Here is a 14,905-nt window from a genome sequence, read left to right as displayed (position 1 = left end):
GCCCGCCTCAGAAAGGAAAGATTTAATCAGGACGAGCTCAAGATGCTTGTGGGCACTTTGCACGAGCATGCAGGCACAGTCTTCTCCAGCAACATGAGGAGAGAGGCAGTGCTACATAAAAAGGAGATCTGGGCACTTGTTGCCCAGAAGTTTAGTGCAGTGGGCAACACACCCCTCACAGTGAAAGACTGCCGTAAGTGACCAGAGGGTGTGCAACATATTATCTATCAATCACAGCCAGGCCATGGAAACTGGAGGAGGACCTAGTTCACCCATAAAGCTCACCCCGTGGGAGGACACATGCACAAGCATGATTGGGACAGAATCCATCGAAGGCGTAGGCGAGGCGATGGGAGGTGAGTGTCCAAAGTGAAATGACGTGCCCTTCCCAACACAAATGCCTATTACCCACATTTGTGTGGATGAGCAATTGTCCCAATGTATGTATGATGCCTATCAAAACATCACTCATGCCCTCCCTCTCTTACACCCCCACAGGCAGTGACCATGACAGCGATGAGCAGGACGCCACCCCTGCACAGGCCACACCCAGGAAGAGGTCCCAGGAGGAGAGCAACCGGCCGTCAATCTGCAGGGGACAAGCCAGTGTGCACCCTGTCCCAGCAAACAAGCCACCGCAGGTACACATTGCACCTGTACCACCAAGCCCTGTGGAGGGCACAGCACCACCACCACCCCCACCACCCCTACCCACTGTCCTGCCTGGAGACACCTGTGAGACACCCCATTCGGAGGAGTCTAGTGTGGCTGGGGAGGTTGCATCCACGGCACCCCTGACAGTGGATGACAGCCAGGAGGGCATCTGGGGCACCATGGAGGACATTATTATGGGTGTGGTCCTTACCCCAACCCAAATTGCATCCCCCCAAGTATCATCGATCGATACCGGGAATGCCACCACCCCAGAGCTGTCCGGCCATGACCACACCCAGGGACATCTAAGTCCAGTTTTCCCAGAACATCTACAGGTGCACCCGCTGGGCCGCAGCGGACTGACCTGCTCACTGAACTTGTTTGTGAGTTTGTACAGGACAACATTTCAGCAGAGGGTGACATGATGGTTGGACAGAGGGCACTGGGTGTGTGGGTACATGTACACTATGCACTGTAAATGATTAAATGACACATGCACATTGATGAATGCCCACTCAGGTCTTCTTTTTCAAACAACCGGTGTATTGAATGTAACAATATAAATGTAAGTGACAAAACCCCCCACACACCCTCACCCCCTGCCCCTCCCCCCACAAGTCCCCCCACACACCCTCACCCCCTGCCCCCACAACTCCCCCACGCAAGTCCCATTTTGACTCTAATGTAATTATGTTAAATGTCAATGTCGACACTTCGGCTGTGTGTCACCTTTCTACACTAGTTTCTACTCCCTTATTGGTGCGGCCGTGTCTAGAGTCCATGGAATATTTTTGTAGAGGGATGGCAGGATTTTGTTTGGAGTGTGGCTGTCCACCTGACCTGAGCACACTGAATGGAGGATGAGGCTAAGGTCAATTCCAGCAGAAACAAGTGGATATGAATTTTAGATTTCCCATAGTTATGCTTTGAGAGAGTGTCAGGTTCTGAGTGTGGCAAGCACTGTGTGTGGGGAAAATTGCATGTTGAGACAACTCCAGAAGTTGCATGTTCTCAAACATGCTAGTATCCTGGTCCCTGTTATTGTTTTCCACACATAGACTGAAGTCACTCAGTACAATGGTTCTGTGGTAGGATGGTTCTGGAATAGATACACAGCTACAGGACTGGTCTAGAAAGTTAGATTCCTATTCAGGTTGTCTGTGAGGGACTCATTTGAGCTGACATTATACTATTACTAGTTTAGCTGAATGAATGTGGAGGTTATTTCCTAGGCCACCCCATTCTACTTAAAAACGGAGTTAGTGTTAAGTGGTCTTCAGCCCATGGGGAAGGTTAGGCTAATATTAGCATCTAGTGCATATTTGATTATGAGGTGTTCAAACGAGCACCTGGTATTGCTGTTAGGGTAGATTCCCCGTTTGTGAATCCTGCACTTCAGGCAGATCTTTGTTGCAGATGGAAGAAGGGTGTCATTTTCTCTCAGCTATCTTTTTGTGGTACCTGGTGATGGATTCAAAGACTAAAGTTTGGAAAAACAAATGATTGAAAGTTTGTCTCAGCAAGGACATGGCCTAAACCCCCTCCTTTTAAAGGACATCTATTTTAAAATGGAAATAAGACACGTGATTCAAGGAAGGAAGGAGAAGGTGGAAGAATCTGGATGTGGGTAATGGGTTCTCCCCATTATAATGTTACCACAACATGGAAGACTGTAAATTGGGGAACATGAACTTGAGTAGAGCATTGGGGTGAGTCAGGGTGGTTTCAAGATGGCAGAAAATAAAGAAAAGCACATTTAGCAACATTTAAATGAAATGCACAAATAAATACATCACTTTCCAATGTACATTTTCAATCAATACAAAATGGTATATTGTCGAAATATTTTTCCAGGTTGAATTTTTGAAGCTTTGGTGTTTCGAATTGTAAGTTTGAAAACTAAAGACCTGCCATCATTTCGTTGATAAGAATTCCCAGAACTTGTTTGGGGGAGCATGCCTCATGAGTGTGTGGCACCCATAAACTCTGAAACATGGACAGGTAACACAGCAGTCACTCCTGCTGCTGTTGTAAAAGACCCCGGTGCTGGCTGCATCGCATAACGCCACCAACCTCCAGCTTCATTGTTGTCAGAACTCTGATCTCTGTTGGGCAGCTGGCACCAGTGTTCTGTGTTATTGCTGTCATAGAAAGCACTCTAATGCTCTTAGCTAAGTTGATAGAGGCCTTATCTGTAAGGGCTTATTACTGTAATGTATGGCGCTGAGGCGCAAACTGTGTTACATTACCGCTTTCACCTCAGAGCCCTGCAGACAGACAATACAATCGAAAAGGCTGAAACATGAGAACACTTCCATGAACTGATTCCTGCTTTCCATGGGAACCTGGATAAATGGATGGATTGTAATGCTCATTAGCACCCTGCTGCTTGGCTTTTTAAGCCAATCAAAATGCTTGGGACGCACGAAGTATTGACCAAGGACAGCCCACGATCTGAGCAACCACAGTCCCTTGCCTTCCCCGCACCATAGCCCTCTCACCTCTTAGCACCCATGTAGTTGTCTACACGGGCGCTAAGAGTGTTTCCCCTCCCAAAAGATAAATAAAAGTACTTTTTGTGGAGTGGCCTGGCGCTGTGCAGTTGTGTCTTCCCGGCAGTCCCTCTTCAATGTTCATGATGTTAGTCATGAATATTGAAGAGGGACTTCCCTGAATGACACCACTACGGTGTCGGGCTGCGACGCAACAGTACTTTGCTGAAAAAAAAACAGCACCCGTAGGGACCTACACAGGTGCTAATGGCAATATGCCTCTTGGTGGCGGGTCGACCCGGTAGGTAATGGCACTGCCACCCTCGCTAAGGGACACTTGCAGCGCTCAGGCCCTTAACATGGGCAGCAGGCCATTACCTACAGGGTCAGCCCACCACATCCTGGCATATCTCCTAAATCTTAAAGTGGGCATTGTTATGCTATGGTATAGGTGGGCACAATCTTTCAGTCTCATATAAACGAGCGTTGGGGTCTAAAACATCCTGAAATTATATTCACCAGGGGTACAACCTAAGAAATGTGAGGTTCGGTAACTACGAAACCTTTATAAACGATGCGACATGTGTAACTAAAGAAGGGCCCTCACTGACAAAGTCGAGGGTTGGATCGATTGCAAAATCAAATATAAAAATGACAAAAAATCTAAATAGTTCCGTGCAAGATGCAATCCCTGTAAAAGAGCTCAGGGTATGTATTAGCTTGCCTGCTGCAGACATATATATATATATATATATATATATATATATATATATATATATATATATATATATATATATATATATATATATATATATAGAGAGATAGATAGATATATCCTTATACTATGCAGGCCAGAATGTCCCAACCAAGTAAGATAGGTCAAGTGGTTAATGTGCATGCATAGATCCCTCCACAAACACAGCAGAAGGCATGTGGTTCCACTCTGACTATGACAACGCGTGCCCACACATCTGAAGATCATGGCCGCCATTACCGCTCCCGCTTTCAGCGAAAACTGAAAGCCAGTGCTCTAAAGACGAAGAGGAGGAAGGCACCTTTCCTTCTAGCAGCCATTGAATTGCTCAGTGAAGGGCTAATGTATAACACGACCCCCTTCTGTGTTTTCAGTGCCTCGAGGTTACCTCCTCCCATGGTAAGACTTAATGTGAGGTAGGGGGCAGGGTGTCTGCCCATGGTCCTTGGTACCAGCCCCGCATCTAAAGGCATAACTTTAATTCCCGCTGGGGACCCGACCCCCGCCCACATAAGCCACTCAACCGTTGAGAGACCAGCATATTTATTTAACCCCGCAGAGCCTAATGAAAGTGCTGCTTCTTCAAAGGTGTTTCTGAATGTCATACTGCTTTTAGCACGGGATGGATGCGCTGCGATTCTGCCCCAGATCATTAGAAGAGCAGTGCTTGCGAGAGAGGTCGGCATCCACCTGGGGGTCACTAGTGAAATATCACCACACACGTCTTTGATGTTCCGGAACTAGAAAGATGCAACGATTGAGTAAAAAGGTAGAGCAAAGCACACCGTATGACACCTGTAACTCCTACAATGTGGCAGATGGGCTTACAGCAAACAGTACTTGAGGGCCTAGCAGAGGACCCAGTCTGCACTGCTCTCTTGAACAGACCCTGGGTGAAGTGAGACTAATTGCACACGTTCAGCCTTTGCTGGAGGATAAGGGCTGGTGTCCTTTGGCCAGTCTTCCAGTAGCAGGGCAACAAAAAGAATGGAAGATTCGTTCATAATGTGCCATGCATACCAGAACTGGCATTCAATAAGGCGCTGTACTGGAAAGCAGGTGACGTGCATGCTGTATACACCTACACTGTGTGGATTGTTTCTTACAAAATAAACAGATGAAAGACTCCAAACTACACGGTCCAGGTTGAGCACAACGCACGCCCATCGTGCAACCACGCACCACATATATCTAGTACCATGGAGAGTCTGGTCAAGACATTGGCCCTCATTACAACACCAGCGCTAAACCATGGCGCTATTAGCACCATGGTTGGTGTCGGTGTTGTAACGGGTCCGCCATGGTTCAATGGGGAATTACCACCCCATTCCAAGGTTGGCGGGGCGGTAATTCCCCATTGAACCATGGCCCTTCCCCATTCCCATTTTCGCCCCATAGGGCTCTATGGGAATGGGGAAGGCGCTAAGTACGGTACCGCAAATTGCGGTACCGTACTTAGCACCAAGGTCCCTTTGCGGGTCCCTACTTTAACGGCTGGTGTAGACCAGCCGTTAAGGTCGGGTCCCGCAAAGGGACCTCGTAGTAAGGCGCTTAGTGTTTAACGGCGCTGCAGCCTTTTACGGCACCGTTAAACACTTAGCGCCAGGGTCGTAATGAGGCCCATTGTCATCACATTAACTCTCTGCTTCAAAATTATGCAGACGATCGCGAAACGTTTGCTCACACTCACCTTTAGTTAACCACAGCTAAGAAGCACACACCTGTCCTATTACAAACATAACCCCCTTGCCATCTGCCACACTGAACTTGTTCATCTTTGTCTAACTCGCCTCTCTGTCTCCTCTCGCCCCTCACCCGCTTCCTTCTTATCCACAGACTAAGGTCTGGAGGCACCCTAATAGGGTCACAATATGCCTTCCTCTCGGACAAGGTCAGACACAGTAAGACCACTACTGTGGTGGTGATGGGCACAGTATGAAGATCGGTTTAGATAACTTTACTTGGGTAATACTTTGTAATAGATTCGTAAATATCAGCCATTCTTGTACAAAAAGTTAGTCATCTTTTTCCTCACACACTACTAAACAAGTCAACAAGTCTCGGAGCAGAAGCTTTGCATTCAGCGAAGACCTTGTCAATTCCATTGATGTTCTGCTCCCAAGTCTCCTTTCTTTGGCACCAAAGCTTACAATCTAGCTTGAGTAAAGCCATTAAAAAGTTTCATTTAAGAATCTGCATTCCAATGTTTCAGACGTGAATTAGCCAAGATCAGCCTAGACGTCACTATACAAGGCTCCTCCAGCCCGGAAAACTTAGAAAAAAAACGCAGCTAGTGCTTATTTTAAAAAATAAATAAATAGCACTTACCGAGATGCAGCTGCATCTTTTCTGCCTGTAGTCTCCGGTCCCCGTCCTCCGCGTACAGCACCAATGAAGGAAAAGCCACCCAGTGGTAGCTTTTGGTTACTACAGCTGGCTGGCTTTTCCTTCATTAGTGCCGCAAAAGCCAAAGCGAGCACAGTGGCGGGCATTCATTTCACAAAATGGATGCCCCCATGTGCTATCTTTGAGCTTGAATTGCTCAACATTTTACATAGGGACTTCGAAGAAAAAAAAAATGCCAATCGTTTTTTTTATATTGCCTATCTATTTTTGAAATAACATTTTTTGGGCGAACCATTCCTTTAAAAATACTCGAAGGAATGTTTGTGAGACACTGAAAAAGTCAAGTAAAAAAAAGACATAAAGATTAAAGTTCAAAGACAACTGATTCATAATGAAAAAGCATATCATATACATATTTAAATTCCTAGAAACTGAGTGTAGTGATGGCCACTTCCCTTTCATTCAATGTCCTAGTGATGGCGAGAGAGAGTTGGGGCAATGCAAAACAAAATTAGCCCATGGATTTGAAATGTGATTCATTAATATATGCCTTTGCTTATCTAATCAATTTTTATATATTTCAGGACCTATTTGGTTTCCATGAAGCATGTGATCGCATTTATATGGTTTCAGGCTTTTTTTTTGTCCTGGGGATGTGTGGTTGCCAGCTTAGATCGTAAGCTAATGTTACACCCACGAACACAAATTTCACAGTTCCCAGACTCGCTTAAAGCTTGAGCATTCTTGTGTTTTTGTGTCTCCACTGGTCACTGAAAGCCATCACTTTACATGTGTAGATCATAGGAGTATTCCTCCAGTAGAACTTTCCTACTGCATGCAGATGATATCGCAGGACTTTTGGGTGAGTCTGTTAACTTACTCTGCTTGCGCTCAATGAGTGCAGGGTTATTATTCATTCCATTCTGGCTCTATCTTCCAGTAGCACCCTGGAAGGGGAATTGGCCAATCAGGAAGCTCGGAATTCATGCTGTATTCTCCAGTATAAACCTGCATTCTGTGCAGACTAAGTGCCGCTGGCCAGCTCCCCTTCACCTTCCCCGTTGTTGCTTCCTTTCCACGATCCCCTTCACCGCTTAGCACTGTGTGTTTCCTATGTTGGTGCTAAGAGTGTTTAATTAAAAAAGAAAAAATGAACATACCTTGTGGTGCAGCGCACCACCATAGTCTCCCAAGTCTGTTTCGTTGGTGATGATGCCACGGTCATCAACATAGAAAACGGGCTTCAAAAACTACAACGCAGTGCAGCAAGGTAAATTTATTTGTATTTTTAAAATGAAACACCCTTAACACCCGGTAGGAAACTGCACGGGTGCTAATGGCGATATGACCCTCAGTGTTGGGCCGGTGCTGTTGGTAACGACACTGTCGCCTGCGTTAAGGGACCCTTTCTTCGCTCATGCTCCTAATTTGGGTGGTGGGACATTACGACAGGGTTAGCCTCTTGTCATTTCGCCTCAGTTTCCAATTACTTCAAAATGCACAGTGTTTTTTCCTGGATGAAGCAGTAGGAGTCGCTAGTATTACCAAAGCATTATTTGAAGCAATGACAGATTGGTGTGTCAAATGAACTACTCTACCGTGTTATCACTCACTTAATTAGCATATCCCAATTCAACATGGGTTGAGAGTATAGTGTTCCATTAACTACTAAGGCATGTGTCACATTAACTACCCTAATGTATTTCAATCACTTAAAAACCATATCCCAAAGCAATATCTGTTCAATCAATATCTGTAATCTGGAGCATGGTCTTTCCCAGGTTCATGTTTGACCCTGTGAGGTGAGGTTTATGTTTGACCCTGTGCATAATGCAACACAGAACACCTCCTTTTTTTATTTGATATTTTATGTTTATAGATAGATCTTTTCTACATCCGGAATATCATACACTGGCCTGGCTGCCACTCGCTCACATTCTCTTGCACCTTTTGGCTCTCTCATTCCCTCTACACGCTATCTCTTTCACTGGCTGTGCTCTATCTAGCTCTTTATCAGTCTCTCTCTGTACATGGTGTCTCGAATATCTGCTCTCCCTTTTTGACTATGTTCTCAATTTCGTGCACTCTCTCTCTCCTTGCACTACTTTTCTCTCTGTCTCTCTGTACCATTTTATGCTGCCTCCTTTAATGTGGGTGAGAGTAGCATTGTCAGGTGAATTGTTGCAGAGTCACCCCAGTCGTTGCTGGCAGCCATGTGGCAAACGAAAAAGCGTAGACATCATGAAGGGGCAGACATGCTGTTTTTGTTTTTTTGCAAAAGAAGGTATTAAAAAAGGAAATCATTTAATTGTACTGATGTAACTGGATCTTTTTAAAATTGAACAATGTTAATTTCTTATGATCACCCATTATTATTATTATTTTTTATTTTTTTCATGCTTTTATGGTTTTTGACTGAAATAAAGTGAATTGAATCTGAATTGTCTTTCAAAATCCTGCGAGTGGAGAGGAAGCATTATCTCCCACAATGATCATTCTAATCATACATCTTAAATCATAATAGAAACGGGTCTTACTATGCAAAACAAATTATCAAAACGTAGAATAATCCTGTAAATTAGTTTCTGATGAAAGGTCATCAATCCAAGATGTACAGTCTGGTACCCTCTTATTGCACTCATTAAAAAAATTGCGGAATCCGAAAGGAAAACGGGTCAAAGAGCACTAATGAGGGTTTCTGGCTAATTTGAAAACAATGAAAACGCATTTTGGGAAAACACACATCTTTACATTTGACAAATAGATCTGTGATAAAAGGGCTGTATGCTTGAGTCACTAAACACATAATGCACACTGGGCTTGGTGCCCGTGTCATTTTCTTCTAAATTCACCACAAGAATGAAGTGTTTATAACCGCAGACAATGTATAATCATTCAAGCAACCTTAACATTTGGATATGAGGCTAAAGTCGCAGAAACATCTCTCACTCCATAAGCCAGTCTGCTTCTCATTGTGGGCGATGTTTCCTCTACACTCCAAGAATTTTGAATGACGATTGAGATTCAATTCACTTTGTTTCAATCAAATACCATAAAAGCATGAGTACAATTGTCAGCGATGCTACCACTCCTCCAAACAATATTCTGAGCATTTGTCATGTCTAAACTGTCCATGTTACAGCTGGATCAGGGAGTTGTTGTAGATATAAAAAGCAGGAGCACATTGAGTAAAGCCATGTGTTTTCAAAAGAGGTAGATTTGTATAACAAAGAATATGGTGGTATTTATTGCAGAGGAGAATAAAGTGCACTGTAGTCTCCTCATTCTGTTGGCAAAACAGGCGCATGCAAATTACCTTGTTGGAACGTGACCAAAGCGCTAATGAGTTGCAAGGAATTTAATATAAAATGAGAAATCCATGTTCTAGCTCTGGGTATATAGGTGTTTTTCAAAACGTCTGTCTGTAACTAGAACTGAGCGTGCCCTATTGTTGTAATTCAATTTCTTGTCTTTCGACTTGGCAATTTTCTTTTTAAAATTTCTGAGCATGTTTACTCTGCCATTTAAATATGTTTTCTTTGATGTAAGAAACACATCAAACAGTTAAAGAGGTGTCATGCGCACATGGTTTAGCCATGGAATTGTGTTGGCTTTTTTCTATCATATACACTGGTGCATAATATGATCTGTCTGTTCAATATATTTACTTTTTAAGTGATTCTTTGTAAGAATTACACTTATTTAATACTACCCCAGTGCATCATTCTCCCCCTCACCCCCTACAATCTGGGATGAGAAACAGGCTATTTTAATGTGACTGTTTCGTTTTATTGAAAATAATAATTCAAGCAAATAAAAGGAAGTCTCCTGAATTATAATGCTGGGGAAAGCACCCACAGTACTGCAAATGAATGCCAGGAGCGTGTTTACAGAAAGGAAAATGGACCAAGCCTACTGCTGCTGTATCACTAATGTTTTCATTCCAATTCGTACAAACATCCATACATAGAAAAACAAATATGACTATTTGTGACAGTAGGCTCAAATGTGTCACAACGCAGGCACACAAATTGACATTCATTGTCTGATTTAACATTTGAAACCTCAATTTACAGTATTCTGTCTACCTGAAACCTACCCCCCCAAAAACAAAAGGGCGAGCAGTTCTCAGAATAAACTTGAAACAAAACAATTTACTTAGTTTTCACTGCCATTGACACATATTGGCACTACAGACACACGTTGCTCTAATAGAGCCAATTTATTCTTGGACTGATTCAAATCTAAAATGTTGGACACTGCTGCTGGCAAACTATTGGTTCCGAGCTTGGGCACAGATACAACTGGGTAGCTTTTCTGATGTTGATTTGGATGCAAATAATGTTAAAGTCTTGGTATTCTTAGAGTTTCTATTCCTTTTGGAATGTCAAGATAGCAGTGCCTAACTCCCTCACTGTTCTCCAGGAATCAGGTGCACCCCCAGAACAACCCATGTCCACGTGTTCATTAAGGAAGTGATTTCAATGACTTCAGTGAATGTGGCAGACACCAATCAAAGGACCTGTCATTCCATATTACAAAAAGTGGTGTCTAAGGCCTTCAGAGATCTCAAATTGCAGGAGAAAAGCTTTATTATGATGTTATGGTATGTAATTAGGATATGTATCACACACAATTGCAATTTACTGGGTCTCCAGGTGCTGTGGTGGATCTGGAAAAGAGTAGGTGGGTTTGGTTAGTTGGGAAGAGAGAGAAAGGTGAGATGGCAGTACTTTGTGTTGAATTTGCAGATCAAAAATACCCTGAGCTCTCTGTGCTTGTAAGGTTTCTAGGTGTGAAGTGTAAGAGGCTTCAACAGCTTTGTATCTAGCTGGGAGGGATCAATCTTTTTGTGTAGACATATGTTGGCATGGGCTGAGAATATCAGCTGAAGTTAAAAGTGTACCATGTAGCCATGAGTCAGTGGTTTGATTCCCCTTGAATGTGCTGACTACGCTGAAGAGAAATTGAGGGTTACCCAAAGGTCGGGAAGGTTCTTGTGGTTTCTATAGTGACTTCATATTTCTTTTCTTGCTATCTGTTGTGTTATGCTGAGAGGTGTTTGGATTTTGCGGTTGATGCATGAAGATGTCCTGTGTTGAGGTTTAGGTATTGGGGAGACAATGGGCCTCATTACACGGAAGGCGGTGAGCCATGGCGCTATTAGCGCCATGGCTCATGCCGGTAAAATACCGGCACCGCCTTGGCGGAAAGGGGATTTACCGCCCCATTCCAAGGTTGGAGGGGCGGTAAATCCCCATTCCGCCATTGCCCTTCCCCATTCCCATTTCTGCCCCATAGGGCTCTATGGGAATGGGGAAGGCGCTAATTACGGCACCGCAATTTTGCGGTGCCGTAATTAGCTCCGAGGTCCCTTAGCGGTTTGGTTTTTAACGCCTGCAAAAAGCAGGCGTTAAAGCACCAACCCGCTAAGGGACCTCGTAGTAAGGCGGTAATGGTTAACGGTCACCGTTACCATTAACGGTGGCCGTTAACCATTACCGCCTTCCGTGTAATGAGGCCCAATGTATGTGTTATTTTAGGGTTTTTGTGGTGCATTGATGTGATGTATTTCAGTCGTTATAGTTTCTTAGGTGCTGTGCGATGTGAGATAGGGAGATGGTCAGGAGCCAAATTGGCATTCCCTTAGGTTGTTTCTGCGTGTGAAAGTCAAATTAATGAGCATTGTATTTCATGCTGTTTGATAAGTGTAGGTTAAACATAAGTTCTGTTAAGCATTTAAGAACCAGGCCTTTAGTCTTTTCCTAAATTTCAGGTGTCCTTTTTGGGTATTGGTTTATCTTGGGAGCACGTTCCAGTGTTTGGCCACTGTAATGGAAAAGGCAAAAGGGAGAGTGTCTTTTTCTTTCATTTCTCAATCTGAGGTATCTGGTTTTAGAGGTATTCTGCACGTTGACCTTCAAGCACACTGTGGGTTATGTAGTGAGCCTTGAAATGGATCCTTTTTTAAATTGGTAGCCAGTGAAATTCTCTGAGAGACGATGTTTTGTGTTCCCTTCTGTTCAGTCTGAGTCACAGTCTAACTGCTATGTTTTAGATCTGTTTAAGTTTTTATGAACTTCTGCGGGATGTCTAGGTAGATGCTGTTAGCATAGTCAATTCTTGAAAGAATACATGAGATGATGGCCAAAATTCTGTGTGTGAAGAAGAGGTAGGGCATAATCTGTTGGATAGAGTGGGGATGGAAGAAGCACATTTTGACTATTACTTTCACTGGGCATGCCAGTGTGAGTGACATATCCAATAATATCTCTAGGTTCTTGATCACTTTAGATGGGTTAGGGCAGTTACCCATTTCCAAAGGCCATGGCAGAGGTGTTTAAGGTTTGGTGTGTGGTAAGAATATCATTTTTCCATTTTGTCTGGGCTGGGTTTTAGGTAGTTGGTCCCCACTTATTTGCACGAGGCAGTTGCTGTTGTTTTGTACTTGATTTGCATGTCATCTGCATTGTTGATACAGTTGAGCCCATAAAATGTAATGATCTTCATTAAAGAGGTTTCATAGATGTTGGAGGGAAGCAGCAAGAGGTTTGATTCATTGGGAACTCCACAGGTAATGGTGATACTACCTAGGCTTTCAATTTTAATTATAAATAATAAAGCACATATATCTTGCACTATATTCTTCCTTTCAGTAATAAGGTTTGTAAACAGGGTGCCTCTGAATACTTTTAATTGCTTTCTGGGATTGAATGAATGTTTGGGATGTTTGTCTTAGTAACTTGAGATCATGGTACTCACTTCTTGTTTGTCTTTCAAAGGCCGGGGATAGAGACTGGCCACAGGCAACTCCACCTGGTAAATTCTTCTTTCCAATCTGTACACCTTCTCATAAAACCCATCTCAGGTAATCTGGTCCTACTTTGGGAAAATTCCTATGCATTCAGTCCATATGTAAAAGGCCCTCTTAAGAAGATTTCCCCATCAGGTACTTCCAACTGGAGACAAATCTGCTATTCTCATGTAAGACAGGCTCTCCTGCATTTCTGTTTTACCAAAACTCTCTCGTCTTCATATGAGTTTGGGCTTAAATAGCCAGCAAACTCCAACCATGCAGCAATATTTGATGCAGCATTTGTGGATTGGACAGGGCCTGTGATAGATTCCTTTCACGGTCTTGCAGTCACTACAGCCCTCTCCTTTGCTTGCACTGGCCAACTTAATTTTTTTGTGTGACAAGGGGTTGTGTCAGCTACGAACTAGCCCTCCCCTCAGGAATGAGGACTCAACTTTGGATGTGAATATTCATTTTCCTTATAATTAGCTGTATGTAGATGTGATATTATTAAAAATAATATATTGAGATGCACAAGAACATTCCAAATCTGGAGATACCATTTACATCCCTGCCTCTTCACGCCTAAAAGAGTTCTTAAAACATGTGAATTATTAATAAATCATACATTTTAATATATCACTTTACATGCACGTGATCAGTGTTTTTCAAATGATTCTAAATGTGTATCCTCTTTTTTAATCAGTCTACGTGTTCCAAAGTTATAACCAAAAATATAGTTTGTATGGTCATTTTGTCTTGCATATTTAAAAAGGATATTGTGTCAAATAGTCTAGATAAATTGCATTTGTGTGTGGGCTAACTCAATACCAACAGACCATCTGCTGAGAAAGGCAATCTGTGAAAGAAATGGATAATTGTAATAGGCAGCTTGTGCAACAGACGCATTCTTCCTGAGGTTGTGTGCTCTTCCAAGGGCAACAGTCAATGACTAGGGTTCTGCTTAAGGTCGCAAGCAATGATCAACCAGACAATGAAACTGGTAACTTTTAAATTATCTTAAAAATACGGATCCATGGATTTGGGGTTTTGGAGGCAAATTACTAGCATTTTAAAGTATTTCTTGGATTTTAGAAACGGGGCTTGTGTAGATGCAGGTGGACCCATTTACTTTTTAGGCATTGATCAAATGGACGGATAATGGATCTGGGGATTACTGCTTCACCAAAGAGTTGACTTCTGACCAGACACAGCTCTTTACTTCAAACTAAGGTGACAATTGTGCTGTTACATGTAAAAAGAAAATGTTCTTTGAGTCATTTTTAATTGTAGTGGTAATTTGATAAAGTAAATTTCCATATTCAAATATGGTGAGATTTATAATACAAATCCTTATATGTAAAATTACTTTTCATATGTGCTTTTCGTTATGGATTATGGCAGCATAAGTACAAAATCTCCTTTGCATTACATAATTTTGTTTTCATGAAAGCCTTCAGCATAGCATGTGTTCTCTGCTTATTTTGTTTTGTCCGTTTAACATTGAATAATTTATATATCAGTTCAATGAATCCTATTCAGTTAAATATTGTTTTACAGGTGACATTTAGCCTAGTTATGGGTTCTTTGAACTTTCGTTGACTATTTTACTCTGGCCTACAGTTTCATCAAGTTTGTTTTGGCTGGGGTTTCTGCCTTTTTGCTGCCAAAATGTGGTGGGTGACCCCCTGCACTCCTTTACTATCGCCACGCCAAATATTCCTTACCCTCACTTACCATCCATTTTGCTGCAAAAAAGTCAATAAAATAAATTTGGTGAAACTGTTGGTTGGCAAAAGTGGGCTAGACCTAATCAAGTCAGTCCTTTCATTGCTGCATATAGAAAGCCTGAATAATACACAG

At 42.8% G+C, this 14,905-nt stretch overlaps 1 protein-coding gene across 1 annotated transcript in view; it reads right to left on the bottom strand.

Annotated features, from left to right (window-relative positions):
• Nucleotides 1-14,905, bottom strand: part of ITGA9 (integrin subunit alpha 9) — a 1,159,507-nt gene that overhangs the window by 192,988 nt on the left and 951,614 nt on the right. The gene's annotated exons all lie outside the window — the stretch shown is intronic.

Source organism: Ambystoma mexicanum, chromosome 5p (genome assembly GCF_040938575.1).
Source record: "Ambystoma mexicanum isolate Mex_15411 chromosome 5p, UKY_AmexF1_1, whole genome shotgun sequence".
Lineage (NCBI taxonomy): Eukaryota > Metazoa > Chordata > Amphibia > Caudata > Ambystomatidae > Ambystoma > Ambystoma mexicanum.
Note: the sequence above shows the minus strand (reverse complement) of the source record. Positions and strands in the feature narration are given on the sequence as shown.